At 39.7% G+C, this 17,960-nt stretch overlaps 1 long non-coding RNA gene across 1 annotated transcript; it reads left to right on the forward strand.

Annotated features, from left to right (window-relative positions):
• Window positions 1-996: 996 nt before the first annotated feature.
• Window positions 997-9,382, forward strand: LOC121902462. The gene is made up of 3 exons (XR_006097554.1): window positions 997-1,135; window positions 5,510-5,885; window positions 9,198-9,382. It is a non-coding gene; the product is annotated as an uncharacterized LOC121902462 (long non-coding RNA).
• The last annotated feature ends 8,578 nt before the right edge of the window (window positions 9,383-17,960 follow it).

Below are 17,960 nucleotides of genomic sequence, written 5' to 3' on the forward strand. Positions count from 1 at the left end.
ACCTATCACTTTGTTTCTGGTGCAGGATGACTTTCATCTGATCAGTGTCTGTTCACCAGATGGCATTTATACATTTCTTATTGTTCTCCTTAGACTCTGACTTTTTTCTGTGAGGTTTGCTCATATGAGTGTTCCTAGTCTGATTCAACAAACTCTCCAAACTTGGAAAACTTCTTGTAAATCGCTCTTCTCAGCCTGATGAACATCACCTGTTAACGAGCAGGTGAACATTCCTTACATTTGATCATTAGCATCATCAACACTTCTAAGGCGACCTCTTCCGCTGTGTTTCATTCCCAAAAAATGTTCCCAAAGAGTAAAATAAAGTACCAAACAACAGACACAGTTAGCTGTAGACTAGCTGGTGAACATAGTGGAGCATTTAGCAGCTAAAGAGCCAGATATTTCCCTCAGGAGTTGGTAGAGAGTAAAAACAGAGCTAAAAGAGAGTGAATATTGGACTTACATTCACCAGGTGGACAGAAACACGACTCCAAATGAATGATAATGTTGCTCCGTAACTGCTGGATGTGGAAATAAACAACTGTTTGCTAACAAGTTCAACATATCAACTTAAAAACTGATGATAGTGTCATGTCCTACTGGGACTTGGTTTTTGTTATCCTTCAGACTTTTTCTGTTTTTAGTTGGACTTTTTGAGGGACTCTTTCATTTGTGTTGCATTTGTTTCCTGGTTTGTGTGTTCCTCCAGTGTTTTTTTTTGTGTCACCTGTTTGTTTATTTTAGTTCCTGTTTTATTTTGAAATATTTCCTCCTTGTGTCTGGTCACTTTACTTCCTGTGTTTGATGATTTCATGTGTGTCTCACCTGTGTCTCGTTTTCCCCTCACCTGTGTTTCATTTGCAATCACTCCCTGTGTATTTATAGTCCAGTTTCTCTACAGTCATCTCTTCATCTGAATTTAACATTTCGCTTCAGTTTCCTTCTCCACACAGATGTCAACATAAAATTAACAAGACAAACTGTTAGACAGATAGATGTCTCTTTCTGTTTTGTTACCGTCAAACAGGAGAACTGGTGTTTGCACAGGAATTTTTCGGTGGTTGCCTATAGCAACGTGACTCTCAATCACAGTGTACTTGTCCTCCAGTGTTGTCTTCTGTTTCATCAATATGTGAGTGTAAAATTCATCTGTGTATGTTGATGTTTCACCGGCTTAACTAGAGTGCATCTGTTCAGCTTTAGTTCAAGTTATAAGAAGCTTAGTTTGAGTAATATCCTTTGTTTCAACAGCTTATATAAGTACATAGATATTTAGATGTATTTTGAAAACATACACACATATATATGAGAAATAAACACACACACACATATTTTGTATGTTGGCTGAGTCCTCGGTGTGTGTTTGTGTGTGACAGAGCTGTAGACAGAGACAAAATCTTTATTGACAGTCCCATCTAGTTAACTGTATCGACTGTGTATCAGCTGTGATCCTTCTGCTGATAGGTATTGATCTGATCACCTGTGTCACACGTCAAAACTGAGAGAGAGAGAAGGAGGCGATTCCTGATCCTTTATTCGGTGTTCCTCTCTCACTCGCAGGACTTGTCAGAAAGTAGAAGACTAACTTGGTGTGATGTCGAACCTAATTTTACTCTTGCTCTTCCTGTCCTGAGGCGGTCCTCAGGAAAGCCAGTTTCATCGTAGCATTTGATTGTTTTTGCTGCTGCACCTGCAGAAACTTTCAAAGTTCTTGAAATTTTCCGGATTGAAGGACCTTCACGTTTTTAAAGTAATGATGGGCTGTTGTTTTCTTGCCGTAATATTGATTATTACAGTAGTGGATCAGGGCTATCTGCTGTTTACCAGCACTACCTCAGCACAACACAACTGATGGTCTCAAACACATTAAAGGCGAGAAATCCCACAAATTTTCATTTTTCACCACTTTTAAAAAGGCACACCTGTTAACCCTTTCATGCATAGTGGTCACTACAGTGGACAGCTATTCAAAAGCTGTTTTCTTATATATGCATGGGGTTTTAATGGTATAGTTGCACATCAGCCACCACAGTGGACTCTAGTGTGTCGTCCCATACACTGCCATCCACTGGCCAGCCTTTGTAAGTGCAACACAAATTACTCAAAACCAAGATGGCCGCCTGCCGGCCGGAAACACTCAGCAGCTCAGGAATATCTTGCCAATCCTTCTATAGTAATAGACCTTTGCAGGTAAATACAATTTTGTAACAACTAAGGAGTAATACAATTGTTAAAATTTCCAAGTATTGATTGTATGTTGGGAGAAAATAACGATTAATCATCTGTCCACTAAGTTGGACATCGTGCATCACTGACTATATTTTAACTACAATTAAACTATTACTGCAACTTTGTTGTTCTTGAAAATACTTCATCTGCAGTAACTTTTTTGACTGTAAATCAATTGATTTATGTTATTAAAATGTAACTTGCAGTTTTGAGGGAGCTGAGGATGCTTAGGGGTCTGAGGATGCTGAGGAAGTTTAGGATGCTGGGGATACTGAGGATATTGAGGGAGCTGAGGATGCTGAGGATGCTGAGGGAGCTGAGGATGCTGGGGATGCTGGGGATACTGAGGATGCTGGGGATGCTGAGGATGCTGGGGATACTGAGGATACTGAGGGAGCTGAGGATGCTGAGGATATTGAGGGAGCTGAAGATGCTGAGGATGCTGAGGGAGCTGAGGATGCTGAGGTAGCTGAGGATGCTGAGTGAATGCCCGGCACCTCAAAAGAATGTCTGGATCAGAAAAGAAGGATCTTCTGCATTTCAAGTCATCTGTAGCTCATGTGCTAATAAATGCAGTAAGACAGAGGGGAGAGGCTGAGGAGTCAGGAACAATGTTCAGTGTTTTTGCATTGCATTGAACATTATTAGAATATGCTGAAATATGTTAAAAAATTAGTTTAACAGCTTTGAAAATATATATTATTATAGTTTATAATAAGTATTAATTATTAATTATAGTTTTCAAATAATATATCATTTTATTCACTGGTTTGTTAAATACATACTCCTAAAGTTGAAAACTCAAACGCATGCTGTCTACCTGAGTAGACGTGAAAAACTCCTTGAAAAATGTTTAAAAAAATGAAGTTCAAATATTTTTTTTCATTTCATTTCCTAAAGGAGAATAAAAACACTTTAGTTATAATTCATGCATGAAAAGGTTAATTGAAAACCGCTCCATGTGTGCAAATATGAAACATATCTAATTATCTAAAATATTAAACATATTTTGTTTTTTTTTAACATGTTTTTGTTTACTGCATGACTCCATGTGTGTTATTTCATCATTTTGATGTCTTCAGTATTTAAACTAATAAAATTAAGACCCTTGAATGAGTAAATGCATCTAAACTTTTGACTTCTACTGTATGCACACAATTATCTCTTTTCTTTTATTTATTTTTTGATTGTGTTGTGTATGCACATGGATTTAAAACAGAATAAACACAACGCTTCATTTAAAATATGAAGCTAAATGACACCACAACATGTAGTGTTTCTTCATGTGTTCCATTATTTTCTTTATGTGAGAACATGTGGGAGTATATGATGGCTCTCAGGCCCACTTACCACGAGAAGAAAGAGATTCAATGTCTTTTAAAATGCTCCTGCGTGTGTGTTTACAGTCGCGATCATCAGAGAGAATAAACGAGCGCGCGTCTATGTTCTGTTTCCAGTGTTTGCTGTACTAATGGGACGGTGAACAGGGTGCATTTAAGAGGGATCCAAGGTCACCTGACAAACAACAGGGGGGGGGTCAACCATTATTTTTACACCTGCCTCTGTTTACATGAGCCCCGCCCACCGTCACCCTGCTGTTTTATTTCCTGTCGTCTGATTGGTTGACCCTGTTAATTAAACCACTTCGCCTTCTCTCTCCACACACAAATTAATGCTTATTTGCATACTTTAAATGTGCCTTTACCAAACACACGAACCCCTCATTGCAGAAATGACTACTGTTGCCATGGTTACTGTGCCAATAAAATAGCACCCATTCAGTACCTTTTGATTTAACACGTCGAAGCTGCAACTTCAACACATTAAAGGAGCATTCTGGTGTTTTTACTCTTAAAACTGTGTATTTTTCAGCACAACTTTTTAGATTTATTGTCTGTTACTGCTGGTTGACTCTGGTTCTTATTTTCATCATTTCATCCTTATCTTTTATTTGCATTTTATAAGTTTTAATGTTTGTCCAAATGTTTTCTTTTTGCTTTTGTGACAGTTTTGTTATTATTGTCCTGTGTACATGTTCAAAAAAGCTGAGTGATTCTGCTCTCACCGGACCACCTTTCATAAATAAAGAATGAATGAATTAATTTTCTTTCTTTCCAAGCAGCTGTTATTTTTGAAAAAAAAAAAACAACAAAAAAACATTTGAAAATCAGTTTGAGAGACTTGAAACTCGCTGCAACAAGATAATCCATGAACTTTTAATCAAATTCAAAAGCAGGAACTGATTTTTAAAAATCCCTTTAGGTGCATAATTTTAAGCTTTGTGAGTTGACTGCTGAACAGCGTTGTACTGATGAGGTTCACTGTCAGAAAAATCAAACATGGACATCGTGAAGGATATTTTGGTCGTGTTTTGTAGATATTCTGTTCAAACACCGAACACAGGACAAGAGTTGGAAATTAAATGTGAAGTTACTGACTTTTGCAAGTATAATTTTTGGATTTGATTACTGGAAAATGACTCAACACTATGAGATATAATAATGTGAAGTTTGTAAAGCTGCATTCACCTTCCAGCAGACACAGTGTTACTAACATCAGCACGCTAACAAGCTCACTGATAATATTAACATGCTGATGTTAAGCAGGTATAATGTTTACTATGTTCACCATCATCACTGAGCATGTTAGCATGCTAACATTTGCTGAGGCTGATGGGAATGTCATTAGTTTTCTAGGTATTCCGTCAAAAACCAAAGTGTTGGACAAGTGAAAATCACCAAAAGTTATTAGAATTCATCCTCTGGGGAACAAAAATTTCATGCCAATACATCCAACAATTGTTAAAACATTTCGCTCGAAGACACAAATGTCACCCTCATGGTGGCACAAAAGGAAAAGTCAAGGGATCACCAAAGTCGGATGGATCCATCGTGTGGAGAACATGGATGTCTGTAAAAAAAAAAAATGTCATAGCAATCCATCCAATAGTGGCTGAAATATAAAAAGTATTAAAGACAAATCTCGGGAGATGGAGATGGACCAAATCTCTTTCAGAGGAATGTCCCGACCAAGACAGCAACAGCTCATAGAAGATAGAACGTAGATGTTACAAAACATATAAAACAGACTCATAAATACTAGAAAAATACACAAGTAAATACAAGAAGAGAAAAATAATATGTATAAATAGGTAAAATCAACCGTATAAATAAAAAGGAATGACTAAACAACGACCAACCAACAACAGTTGACTCTGACTGCCTCTCTGTCTCTCTCTCCGTCTCATCTTTTCTTCCTCCCTCCTTTTGTGCTGCAGGTCATCCGGCTAACGGGTTAATTAGCTGAATGAAGTGCTCCGCGGAGGAAATGTCAGGCTCACTGGCTGCAGGTTGACTTCCCGAGTGGGAGGTTAAAGGTCGACGGCAGGTTTGCTGAACCTTTTCCCTCTCACCTTTATCTAAATGTCATCCAGGAACCATTAGCGTGGGCTCCACCGGGGGACACTTCATGTGGCGGACTGAAGGCAAGATGTCCTTGCCGCCGCTGATGGACCCAGCGACCCCTGAGACACTCCTGAACGCTCAACCAGTGTGAAACCTCCAGGGTTCAATGGGACGCCAAGAGAAGTCCTCACTTCCTGTTTCTGAGGGTGCTCCGAGATACTGAGGCGTTCAATACATCTGGGGGAAATGGTAAATATCAGCTTCCTGCTCTAAAGGTCCAAAAATCTACCTGGAAATTCAGTTTTCTGACTGTTTTCTAAATTCGAACCAAAGAAGATTTTCTGACCTTTACTGTAGTTGCATTAAATTAGTTAAAATGTGCATGATGATTTGTTTTAGGGTTAGGGTTGGTTAGGGTTAGGGGTTGTGTTGACTTGTAGTTGGACACAAGACTTTTTAGCCAAGACTTATGGCGGCCTTACACCAAACAACTTCACGATTTCACTGTTGCAGACAAATTTTCAATGAGTTTTGATAGAGTTGTGGTGCATTCCCGTCATCTTGATAGTTTGGTGTAAGGTAGTCAAAAAACATGATGTGATATGACATCACCCATTGGTTTGTAGACTCACATTTTGAAGCCTCGTTTTATGGAGCCAGAAGCGATGAGAAGTGACCATATTTGGGCGAGAGTGTAGAGCTGTGGAGGAGCTCCCCAGGGTCCTAGTACAGGTAGCCACAACCTAAAGCATATGCTGCTTTATCGTCTATTTTACTCTAAACAGTAATTTACAAAATGAACATCATGTTGTATTGAAGAAGACTTGAAACAGGCGATTTAGACCATAAACTCATTAGGAAAGTGTTTACTGAGGTAAATAAATCAAGTGAGATGTAGGGTCATTTTTTCATAGACTTCTATACAATCAGACTTCTTTTTGAAGCCAGTGGAGTCGCCCCCTGCTGGCCATTAGATATAATGCAGGTTTAAGGCTTCACTTTTCATGAGAACACAGAGGGTTCCTCAGGAAGGGACCTGTGGTGGAAAACTGCCTTTCCATGAATAGGCCAGTAATTGTGCAAAGATAACATTTATGTCAATAAGAGATAGTTCCCAAGGGAACTCGGAAGGGGAGGATCAGTGAGTCACATTTTAATTTTCTGTGCGTGGCCATGTGTATTGGGAGAAATGCGGAAGATACCAAGTACAACTGATACATGTTAGAGAAGTGTGAGACACCGTTGGTTTCTGAAGATGAGTCATGTTTGGATTATTAAAGTGTTAAGATCAAACAGGATGGGGCTCAGCGAATAAGCCCCACATTAGGAGGTGTTATGAGAGGTATATAATTTAATGTCTTATGATTTTTCATTAGGTTCTTTATCCCGGGATCAAGGCCTCGGTTTGCTTTGTGTTGCTCTTTATGCAGAGTAACCATACTCACATTGAACTCTACCAGCTTCCAGAGTCTTTCTCTTATAAGTTTTGAGTTTAATATTAAATTGTGAGTGACCTGAAGATTTATTGGCCCATCTGAAGATTTTCCACAACAGGCCCTTAAAGAGACAGGAGCCTGTTTCAGACAAAGGCTGAACTGAGGAGCTGCATAAAGGGCCAGTTTAAGATAAATAAGGAGTTTTTAACTCTAAATCATGCAGAGCTATTCCAGTAGACCCTCATATTAAACATATAGACCTAAAAATATGCAGAATATGTCCATGTTAAGAACAAATCTGTTCGTACAAGTACTTCTTGCAAGAGAACCATTGTGTTTGTTGGCTTCAGTGGATTAAACAACAAATTAGGAATTGAAATTCATATCAGGAAAATGTTTCTCCCACTTCTATATGGGTGCCCGTCACATATGTGTTCAGAATGAGTCCGTTTCGGTTTATTGATGCAAATTTGAGCACTTGAGAGCTTTTTCAGTCTGTGTTTATTATCTTCAAAGATTCCTGTGAACCAGGCGTTCCAGTAGATAAACTGCTACTGTTGATAATTTGTTAATATTATTTCAAAACCCCATTAATGCACCATTGTGACGGTTCCCCCTTCCTGGGGTCCATGAAAACAAAAAGAACAACCCGGGAACACACATGTAGGCATGTGACACACAATCCACAATATTAAGTTCAATCAACCCCCCGTTGCTGCCCATGGCATCACATTCTCTTCAACTACATGAGAAAGAATAACGCTGATTGCCGCTGCTCATAGTTTACTGCTTCGTTATAATGTGACTCATTAAGAGCCTTTTCAACTGTTTTTCAGAGGGAGCAGATTATTCTATTGAGTAATGATCTGTACATGCTCGGCTGCTTGAAAACACACGGAGAGAATAAGAAAAAGGGGGGATACTATAGGTTTGTAATTCAGTACAGGCAAGTGAATGTTATTTATAGAGCAGAAGATAAACAGAGGGACACAAAATGTTAAGAAAAATGGGGAAAAGAGACAGGTACATGGCCAAAAGTATGTGGACAATGGAGCATCCCAGCATTATTTTTTGCTTTTATTTTTTATTTAACCAGGAAAACATCATCGACAGTAAAAGTCTCTTTGTCAAGAGTGTCCTGGTCAAGATTCATTTTACATTTACAGTCTTCAAATTGCACATTGGTATCATAAAACATGAACCAAACCATCTTGATACTAATTCATGAAGGCGATGTGTGTGCTGATGTAGCAGTGATGTACTCTCTCTCGTGCGTTGTGTTAAGGATGACAAGCACACAGTCGCTTCTCAGCTCCGTCCCGGATTTATTCTGGTAACAAACACAGTGGCGTTAGCTCTCCACAGCCAACTCTGGTCGCAGAAAATACACACTGAAACAAAACAAAATTAATTACTCGCTGCCGATATCCAGTTGCATCACGAGCAGTAGCTACGAGCTAACATTGAGCTGGCAAGATCACCGACAACTGGTTCACATTGTTACCAACACTTGTGGTTACTGAAAGCTTATCTCAACATATCATTCAAATAAAACACACTTTTACCCATAAAACAAAGTTATAAAATATATGAACGGAGCTTAGTACGGGCACTGGGCATAGCAGACTGCTGACCGAACACAGGGTGCAACCGCGAAGTCTGCAAGGGCCCGTTCAAGAGGCGTTCAAGTACACATTCAAAAATAAGATTCTGTAGTAGCTTATGCATTGTAAGAGTAACAAAGTAAATAACATAATATTAAAAGAGTTGGTAACTAATAATACATTAGATTCAGTGCGTATTCAATAACAAAACATGGCAAGATGGTTAGCTATGGCTAGCTATGTAACTCCGTTACACTGACAGAAAAGTTACTGAAAGGAGCTTCAACGCGAGGTGAGATCTGTTAGCGTTAGCTGCTAACGCTACTTCCAGCCGACGCCGAGCTCCTCCCGGTTGAAGGCAAAGTTGAGTTTTTATTGTCTTTTAAATGTCTTTTATTTCAGTTTTTATTTCTTTTTCATTTTCTTTTGTTGTTCTTACATTACTGGAATTGTTTTTTTTTTATCAGTTTACTTTCTTTTCCTTTCTTTTTTTATTTCACTATTTTGCCCGTGGACTTCAGGTCAAAGGAGACACTCATCTGGAAATCCAGGGGCCGGATGCATGAAACTGTGTTTATTGGTAGACTCACTACTACTGACAGTTTTATTTAGTCTGAAATTTATTTATTTTTTAGTCTTGTTATAAAGATGTTTTGATTCTGTGAAAGCTTTATTTTCTTGTCTTTTTTTGCTTTATTGAGTTTATTATATCAGCTGTTTTGTGCATTTTAATTATTTTTGTTATTATCACAGTTATTTATTTATTTATTTGTTTGTTCAATTATTTTTTTCATTTTCATGTTTTCTGTGTTGAAGGACCCTCTTTGAAAACGAGACGGTGCTTCACAAGGGATTTATACTCAAATTAAAATTTCAAATAAAATACATTTTTTATAATTTGTTGATTTTAATTTGCTGCCTTGTGTGATGCACTTGTACAAAAAAGATTATTATTCTTATTTATAGACCTGGTTTTATACATGAGGTTGTTTGTCATGTTGAAACAGGAAAGAGAAACTGTTGACCCAAAGTTGGAAATACACTATTGTCTAAAAAAATAACATCATCATGGGAACTAAGGAGATCAAACCAGGAAAAAAGTCCGAAAGAACAGAAAATATAACAGACACGTGTCCACATACTTCTGGCCATATGGTGAACGCGTCAGAGATACCGCAAACACAAAAACACAAGTCATGATACCTCACATCCCGCTGCGGTTACCCCAGAGCCCTCAGTGTTATCAACTTCCAGCAGTGATTCGTTATTTATGCTTCAAACACAAATACATACAAACACACACACACACACACACACACACACACACACACACACACACACACACCAAAGGTTCTCTAAATAAACCTCTGGAGGTTAATCTAATTTGTCAACTGCGTGTGTGAGTGTGCGTGTGTGTGTTTCTGCAAGCAATTTGTCACTCTTTCATACTGCAAGTATTTCATTAATTGTCACAGCTTTGGTCTTTTTTCATTCCATTGTTCTTCTTCTGTAACACTGAACACTAAAAGCTCTGATTAATATTTATTTTCCTTTTTTTTTTTTTTCTCAGTTTGTACGTTCTCACTGTAGCTGTGTCTCTCCTGCTCGCTGCTTCTGTGGTTTCCTGTTACTGTTTGTTGCTACAACGCGCCGATTTCCCCCCTCAGGGATCAATAAAGTTTCATCTGATCTTATCGATAGATGTTTACTGTCAGTGTCTAATTAATTTGGCTCGTTAGCAGCAGGTAGCCGCCGCAGATTACAGATTACAGTCTATTCATCAAAGCGAGACGAGACAAGCTCGCTGAATGTAAAGCAGCTTCTGCTTAAAGGGAAGAAGCTGCTCGTCTGAGCTATCTGCCTTCCTGCCTCGGTGACCTTTGACCTCCATGTGGACTTCAGGTCAAAGGAGACACTCATCTGGAAGGCTAGGAGCCGGATGCATGAAACTGTGTGTTTGCACAAAGCCAGAAATATACATCAGATTTATAAAGATGTGTTGACGAACGCATGCAGGAGCCTCATTTCCACTCTAACAATCGGTCATAAACGGATGAAGACGCCCTGAACCGGACGTTTTCATATCAACTCGCCGGCTGCTCCACCGGTCTGGACGCCTGTCGATGAGACAAACAGGAAAGAAGCAGTACCGTCTATCATTACTCTGGCTCTTTATACCGTCCATATAATGTATGTAAATGTAATCAATGATTCGTTTGCAGCGCTCTAAACTAAACTAAACCGACATTACAAGGTGCGATACGACTCAGGATAAAATAAAAACAATATTAAGAGCAAAATAAAATGTGGACTCCTATGTGAATTAAAAGAATGATAAAAATTAATCACACAAAAGTAATTATTCAATGTTACGTTTATCATACAATCAGTGTAGCTGGTTGTCATATTATCAGTTATCGTCTCTCATCTTATATCTCATCTTCACCTCATCACATCATCCTCAGATCGCTCATTTATTAATATTTTAATATTATTAATGTTAACAGTTATTATTATTATTATTAAAATGTAGTAAAATATATTGAATTAACATGCTTTTTATTGCTTTTTATTGGTCAAACTAAGCTTTCTAATGAGACGGCTGGAACTGCTTCTCTTGGCGAGGCGTTTGAGGTCAGGTGGTCGTGATGATGATGATGCTCGCAGCTGTTTTTCCAGGTTTGAGCGGTTCTGAGTCTTTGCAAGAGTCAGTTTGGAAAAGAGCTGCTCACAGCAGTAGGTTGTCCCAAACAGAGATGCATGTCTCTCCTCAGAACGGGGGAAAATCCTCAGGATGTACATACGGTTTATGGAAGAGGAGCAGAGGGAGGTTGTTGTACCTGGCTTTGAGCTGGTGTTGTAGGTTGTCAAGTGCATCAGCTGGTTCCACATTAAAGGGCGTAGCAAATATGCTCAGATCCTTCTGTTTACTTTTCATGTCCTGAAACCCTCTCGCCAAATGCCTGAAGGAGTTTTACACACTCGCCGGCATGTTCAGATGTCACAGCAGGCTTTTGTTCTTGCACAGTTGGAAAATACAGTGTTTCACCTTTATAGTTGCGCTTGCCACAGCTTTAATTTTGAAAGCAGAAAGCTGAGAAGCCGGTCGGGAACTTTGAGCTATCTCTGAATTCCACGACAACTTTTCCCTCCGTCTCCATGAATCGTTTTACTTCTTCTGTCAGTTTGTAAAACCGTGTGAACATATTTCGGTGATTCAGCCGTCGCACCTCATTATGGTAAACCAGATCTCCGTACTGTGATTACAGCTCACTCAGTAGCTCCTTGAACTGGCAGCTGTTTAGCTCTCTGCTTCTGATAAAGTTCACGGTGGAGACGACAGCTGTCATTACATTGTTGAACTTCAGGGACTCTCCTGATGTATAATACGGCGGCATACAACTAAATCACAACATCGAGACCGAGACGACTCATTTCTTTTATGGCTGATACAGTTAATCCTTTCTGCAGACCGACCATGGCCGGGGCTCCATCTGCGGTAAGGCCACTTAACTTTTCAAACGGTTGTTCAAATGTGTTCACGGCCAAAACAACTTGCTGAAACAAATCCTGACCATCGGTAGAGCCATGCATGGTTTGCAAAGACGGCAATTCCTCCCTCGTATCAAACTCTATGGCTGGTTTGGCAGCGTGTGTTATGCGTGTTCTTCGAGACAAACTGACACTTTGGATCGGTTTAACTTTGTCCGGTGCTGGCGACTCCAGAGCAGCAACAAGGCTCTCCTTCACAAGTTCTTCAGCCTCTCGGTGATTCGCTCGTTCACCACAAAGCTTGTGAAAGCTGCTCGTTGGACACCGAAACTTTATCCAAACGCATTTGTCCCTGCAAGTCATCCAGTTGAGCATGTTTTGAGTTGTAATGACGCTTTTTAATCACTGTGAGCGCCACAAACTCACCACAGACTAGGTACACTGACTCGCCTTTTACTTCGACAAATAAATAATTGTTTGTTTATTTCTCTTGGAAAGCTCGACATTCTGCATCTTCTTTTCTCTTCTTGACAGTCGCCATGATGCATGTGATGCATTTTTGTCCAGAGATATTTTTTTGTATTTATGACTAGCCTCATTGGCCGGATCAAACGGTCTTGTGGGCCGACCCAGAGGCCGGACGTCCTAAGGTCTAATGCATGCTTTAGGTCTAAAGCATGCATGAGGTGCGCTCATTCTTACCACATATTCTGTTTATAAAAACCAGTTTATGTGCATTTGCATGGATTTTGTGTGTATGTATCATTTATGCATCTGGCTCCTTGACGCCAGCATTTTAGCGAGTGTTTTTTGTCCAACCCAGAGTCAGATGAGAAGAGTTTCTTCTATGTGTTTCCAATCATGGATGCATTATGAGACAAAGGGCTCCTACCTATCAGAGCAACCCCACCACACTCTTTATTGTGTTATTTCACAAGTTAACCTGACTGCTAACATTCTGCTGTTGGTTAAAAACACATCCTAAACTTCAGTATTTTGTTATTGCTGGAGATGAAAAGCAAAGTCTTTCCCAGAGTTTCCCGCCACTGCTGATTCACACTGACACTCCCCTCATATCACAATAAATACTGTATCTCAATCTAACCTGTAACGCAGGTTATATTTTCTGAAATCAGAGCTGTTCTGCACTCAAATATAGAAATATTTCAAATAAAAATATATGAGTTGGTGTTGGCGAATACGCCCCTTTAAAGAAACATTCCTACTTCTGACTGAAATGTTCAAACAGAGTCCAGAACAAACAAAGATCCAGGATCTAACAACTCTGATTGACTCAAGAACAGCCTTCCTCCAAACCCTCACAGCAGCCAAATCTGTGCTTAGCATCTTAAAAATGTATATATGTATATATATATGTATATATATGTATGTCCGTATACTGTGTGTGTCCACTCTGGGCTGTTAGTTTGGTCTCTTACTTCCAGTGAAGGGACATGCTACAGCATAACATGATACTTTAAACCAGCGGTTCCTGATCTTTTCTTGCTTGTGGCCTCTTAGTATCAAGTAATATCACAGCGGTGTGGACGCGAGGCTGTGAGCCAAAAAGTGATTTTTCTTCCTTCTCAGACTGTTTGATTTTAAAGGGTTTTTAGAGGCCAGAGATGCCAGAGGAGGTGAAAGTATCCAGCATATTAAAAGAAAAGAAAGTAACAAAAACAGACTTTTTCTTTCTTTCTTATTCATTTAATCATTTTTTTCGAGCTCTCAGGGGGCGGGGTGAGGGGGGGAGGGAAGGAGGAAGGGGGGGGTCACAACCCCAGGGTGACAACAGTGAGCTTCGTGGCAACATTTTGTTTTTGTCCCTTTTCTGTTTATACATGACAAGCCGGGTCAATAAAAAAAAACAACAACATTTTTGTTGTGGAAGAAACGCACCGAGCCCCGACCTCAACCTCATCTAACACCGACTGCGAGCCGGACCTTATCACCCGACATCAGTGCTGGACTTCACTGATGCTCTTGTGGCTGAATAGGAGCAAAAAAAAAAATCTCTGCAGCCAGGTTTCAACGTCTGCTGGCAACCCAGAAGAGTGGAGACTGTTATTAGCAGCAGATTAATGCCTGTGGCATCAGAATCGCATTAAACTATCAGGCATCCGCATACTTTTGGCCGTGTAGCGGGGCACTAAAGTGCGTCTTGAGGATATGCTGTAATCTAAATGTTCAGACCACATGGGTGCATTCAGACTGCAGGTGTCTGGAGGGAAATTTTTTTTTTTTTTAATAAAGGTTCCTTCAAATGAGTCATTTGTGCACTGAAATTACAAATCATTCCTCAAAATCCTCATCTGGGACTCTTTTTTTTTTTTTTTTTTTTTCCCCTTGCTTTCACACATTGTACCATTGAATTACTTTGTCCGTTCCCTCACATTAATAATTCAATAATTCAGTTCAATAATTAATATTGTTATCAGCTTCTTTCCATTTGTCCGTGTCCCCTTGACACCCTCAGTTTGGCCCACTTGGATTAATGCAGTTTAACTTTGTTGGAACTCTGATTGGATGTTTCCTACAGCAATGCTCTCTGGGACTATTATAGTTCACTTTTCTCCTCAAGTACAGTCTTCAACTTTTTTTTTTTTTAAATCAACGAAGCAGAATTGTTTCATCGGAACAGTTTCTCTTTGTTTGATGATTAATGATGATTATCTGAGGAAGGATTATAATGATTCTTGTTGTTTTTCTTATACCAAGTTTAATCAGCTTAATTTCCTCTGTCGGTGTGTCTTCTTCCTGCTTCGTGTCGCTTCCAGTCCGTCTGTCTGCAGGTTTGACAGCTGTCCTCAGCCTCCTGTCACAGGAAACACACAGAAAATGACGACTATGAAAAGAAACTAATAAAAAAAAAGGAGGTAAGGTCAGTAAAAATGCAAAAAAAAAAACCTCCCGTCCTTCCTCTTTACCTGTTTTTGTCTCGTTTCTATGAAAAACCTGATGCTTTATTATTTTTAATAGAAGTTGTATCACTGCTCCTAGAAAATTACTGTTATTACTGTTAAAACGAACAACTAATATTACAGAGAATTACACAATATCTTCACTAAACTTGCAAAGCTGTTTAACGTGTGAAAACAACAAATTGTGTCTTCAGCTTGTTTTTCATAAACGAGAGGAAAAACACCGAAGAGTTCAGATTGCTTGAAATTAACCGCAACGTGTCGTCCGACGGTATCTGATGGTAAAAAAAAGTTTTTCTATCTGTTCTGAATGGTCACATTTGAAGTTAGGGGGCGGGGGGTGGGGGGAGCTAGTTTTCACAGAGTGGGATGAGACGCAATCAATCGCACAGTGGGGATAACAGCGCACACTTTATGACAGTTTCACAAAAAAAAATCATGGTGTTGCTCTCGGTCGTTCACATGAAAAGTGACGGAAGTAGTTGTGTGAAGTGTGGATGTGAATATCAGGCCTTTTTTTGGGGGGGAAACTTACAAAACTTGCAGGATGCAGTCCTCTAAAGAGATGTTTTCAGAGGCTGGTAGATATCCCACCGAGTCCTTCGTTTGAAGCATATTGACGCCTTAAATCTTCTCTTTTTTTGTCTTCTTTTGGTCAACAAAGAACTAAACATCTGACCTTTTAATATGAGTTATTACCAGCCAGGTTTCCATCCAAGTTTAGTGCAGATTTTAAGTGAATTTCCAGAATCTGTACCTACCCTAAAAGCATTTTTTGCAAATTTTCTATGTTTCCACTCAGGTTTTTAAACATGCAAATCGACAAACACAGGTGGATGGAAAAGCGCTTACAGAGAGGATTAAGAGCAACATCGCCACACAGCCTTCGGCCATGTCTGAGCAGACCCGACGTCACCGAAGGCTCAGGGTTTTTCTCATCCACGCTAAAGCTGCTGCTGCTGCTCAGATTTATCCACTCTAGAGATCAAAAAACTTTTTTCTGGGTTAGAAAGTCGTCCGGCATGTTTGCAGATCAGCTGCAGCTTCAGTCTCCCGTCTGTGTTTACACACGATGCGTTCATGCTCCTTATTGAGCGTAGGCCGATCCATAATCGGTGTAGTAACATACGTAAAATTCAATCAGGAGAGACTTCATTTTATTCAACATGCATAATGAGATGAAAATGTGAAAAGTCTTTGGCGATTAGACCCTATCGTGATGTCATCATATCTACAAGGAGGAAGTTAAGGCGTGAGTGGAATGGAGTCTGTAAACTGGTGGTGGTGATGAATCTGGGAATACTGGGATCTGGATAATGAGAAGAGGAGCAGGCTTCTGATGTGACGAAGCGGAGGTGAAGGTGAAATGACAGCTGACATCGACAGAGAAAAGAACACATTTAAAAGTTGGCAGCTCAGACGTGACAAGCCGATGGAAACTGTGTCAGAATCTGGTTTGTTAAGTCAAAGTAACGCCTCTGATCAGCTGATACGAGAGCAGGAGAGGCGGTGGCAGAGAGAGAGAGAGAGAGGGAGGTGAGAATGTATGAGTAATACATAGTCTTCCTGCTTGAACTTACATTAGAAAAAAAAATGAAGCTTTGAAGCTTAAATTTGCGGTTACGCACGTAAAGCGTGAGCGAAATGTGAGCCATTACCTGTGGAGGCAGCTGCACTGATTGAAATAGAAATGTTTCTGTTCGGTTAGTGACATGTCAGCGTGGACATATGGAGGCTTTTGAACGCTCACTGGTGCAGCAACTATCTGGAAAATGATTAAAGGACAGTTTGTAGGATCAAATGATCAGATAGTGCATATCTAACAATTAGAAAGTTAAGAACCGAGCAAACTTTCAACACTGTGAACTAACTTCATAACTATGATTATGAGTGTGAGTGCAGCAGGGGCTGATCTGCAGAGGACAGACAGAGAATATTGATAAGGATATTACAGCTGATCAGTCAGGGTCCACACAGGCCGGAGGGTTAATTACTGAGAGGGATGCTGGGAAACGAAGGCGACCACAGAGGTTTTAAACTCCTCTGGAGACAAATCTGTCACAGCGTGTCTTCAGGAAGACAATGAGGAAAAACAAGCCGAGGAAACAGACAGAGACTAAACGGTATTGACAACACCGTTTTCTGCTCTGATTTAACTCACTGTTGGCGCCAGACGGGTGGGGTTTGTTAACACAGAACAACACCAGTGACAGTGTCACAGATAGACATCCACTAAAAAAAATATATATATTTATCCTCATCTGGAAACAACCCGTATAATGTTCATGTATTTTATTTGGTTTAGTTCATTCTGCTTTGTCATGTTTCACTTTTAAGATTAACAGTCTGGTCCCTAAATGGACACTTCCACAAACCATTACACCTTCTTACAAACAAGCATGGTCTCTAAAACAGTAGGCTTAAGACAAAGATATCTCTAGCTAACCCCAGAGGTCAGCAAGCAACCCTCAGATAGAAACAGGTTCAAGAGTTCAACTAGCCTAGGAGAAGGATTTCTTCACCAACATGTATCCCCGAAATGACGATGACATTACATCACATTCAGTTGATAACAAACATTGACTCCGTAGTTTGAAAACATTTGTAACATATATACAAAAGATTCATAAAATGATAACCTACTATTCAATTTTCTTTCACAACGTCACCGTCATATAAAACCGAATCCTGACATGCAGCAAGTTTTCACTTCCTCGTGACAGACATTAAAGTATTCTAAAGAAATTCTGTGTTTCAGTTCATTTCTTAACAGCACCTGAGGTTAAGGCATCCACCCAGAGGCGTACGTTACCTTGCTGTTTGATCAGTTGCATCATTATGTCTCGATCACTCCAGCATTTTATTACAATT

The sequence above is a fragment of the Thunnus maccoyii genome, chromosome 8 (genome assembly GCF_910596095.1).
Source record: "Thunnus maccoyii chromosome 8, fThuMac1.1, whole genome shotgun sequence".
NCBI classification, from domain to species: Eukaryota; Metazoa; Chordata; class Actinopteri; order Scombriformes; family Scombridae; genus Thunnus; species Thunnus maccoyii.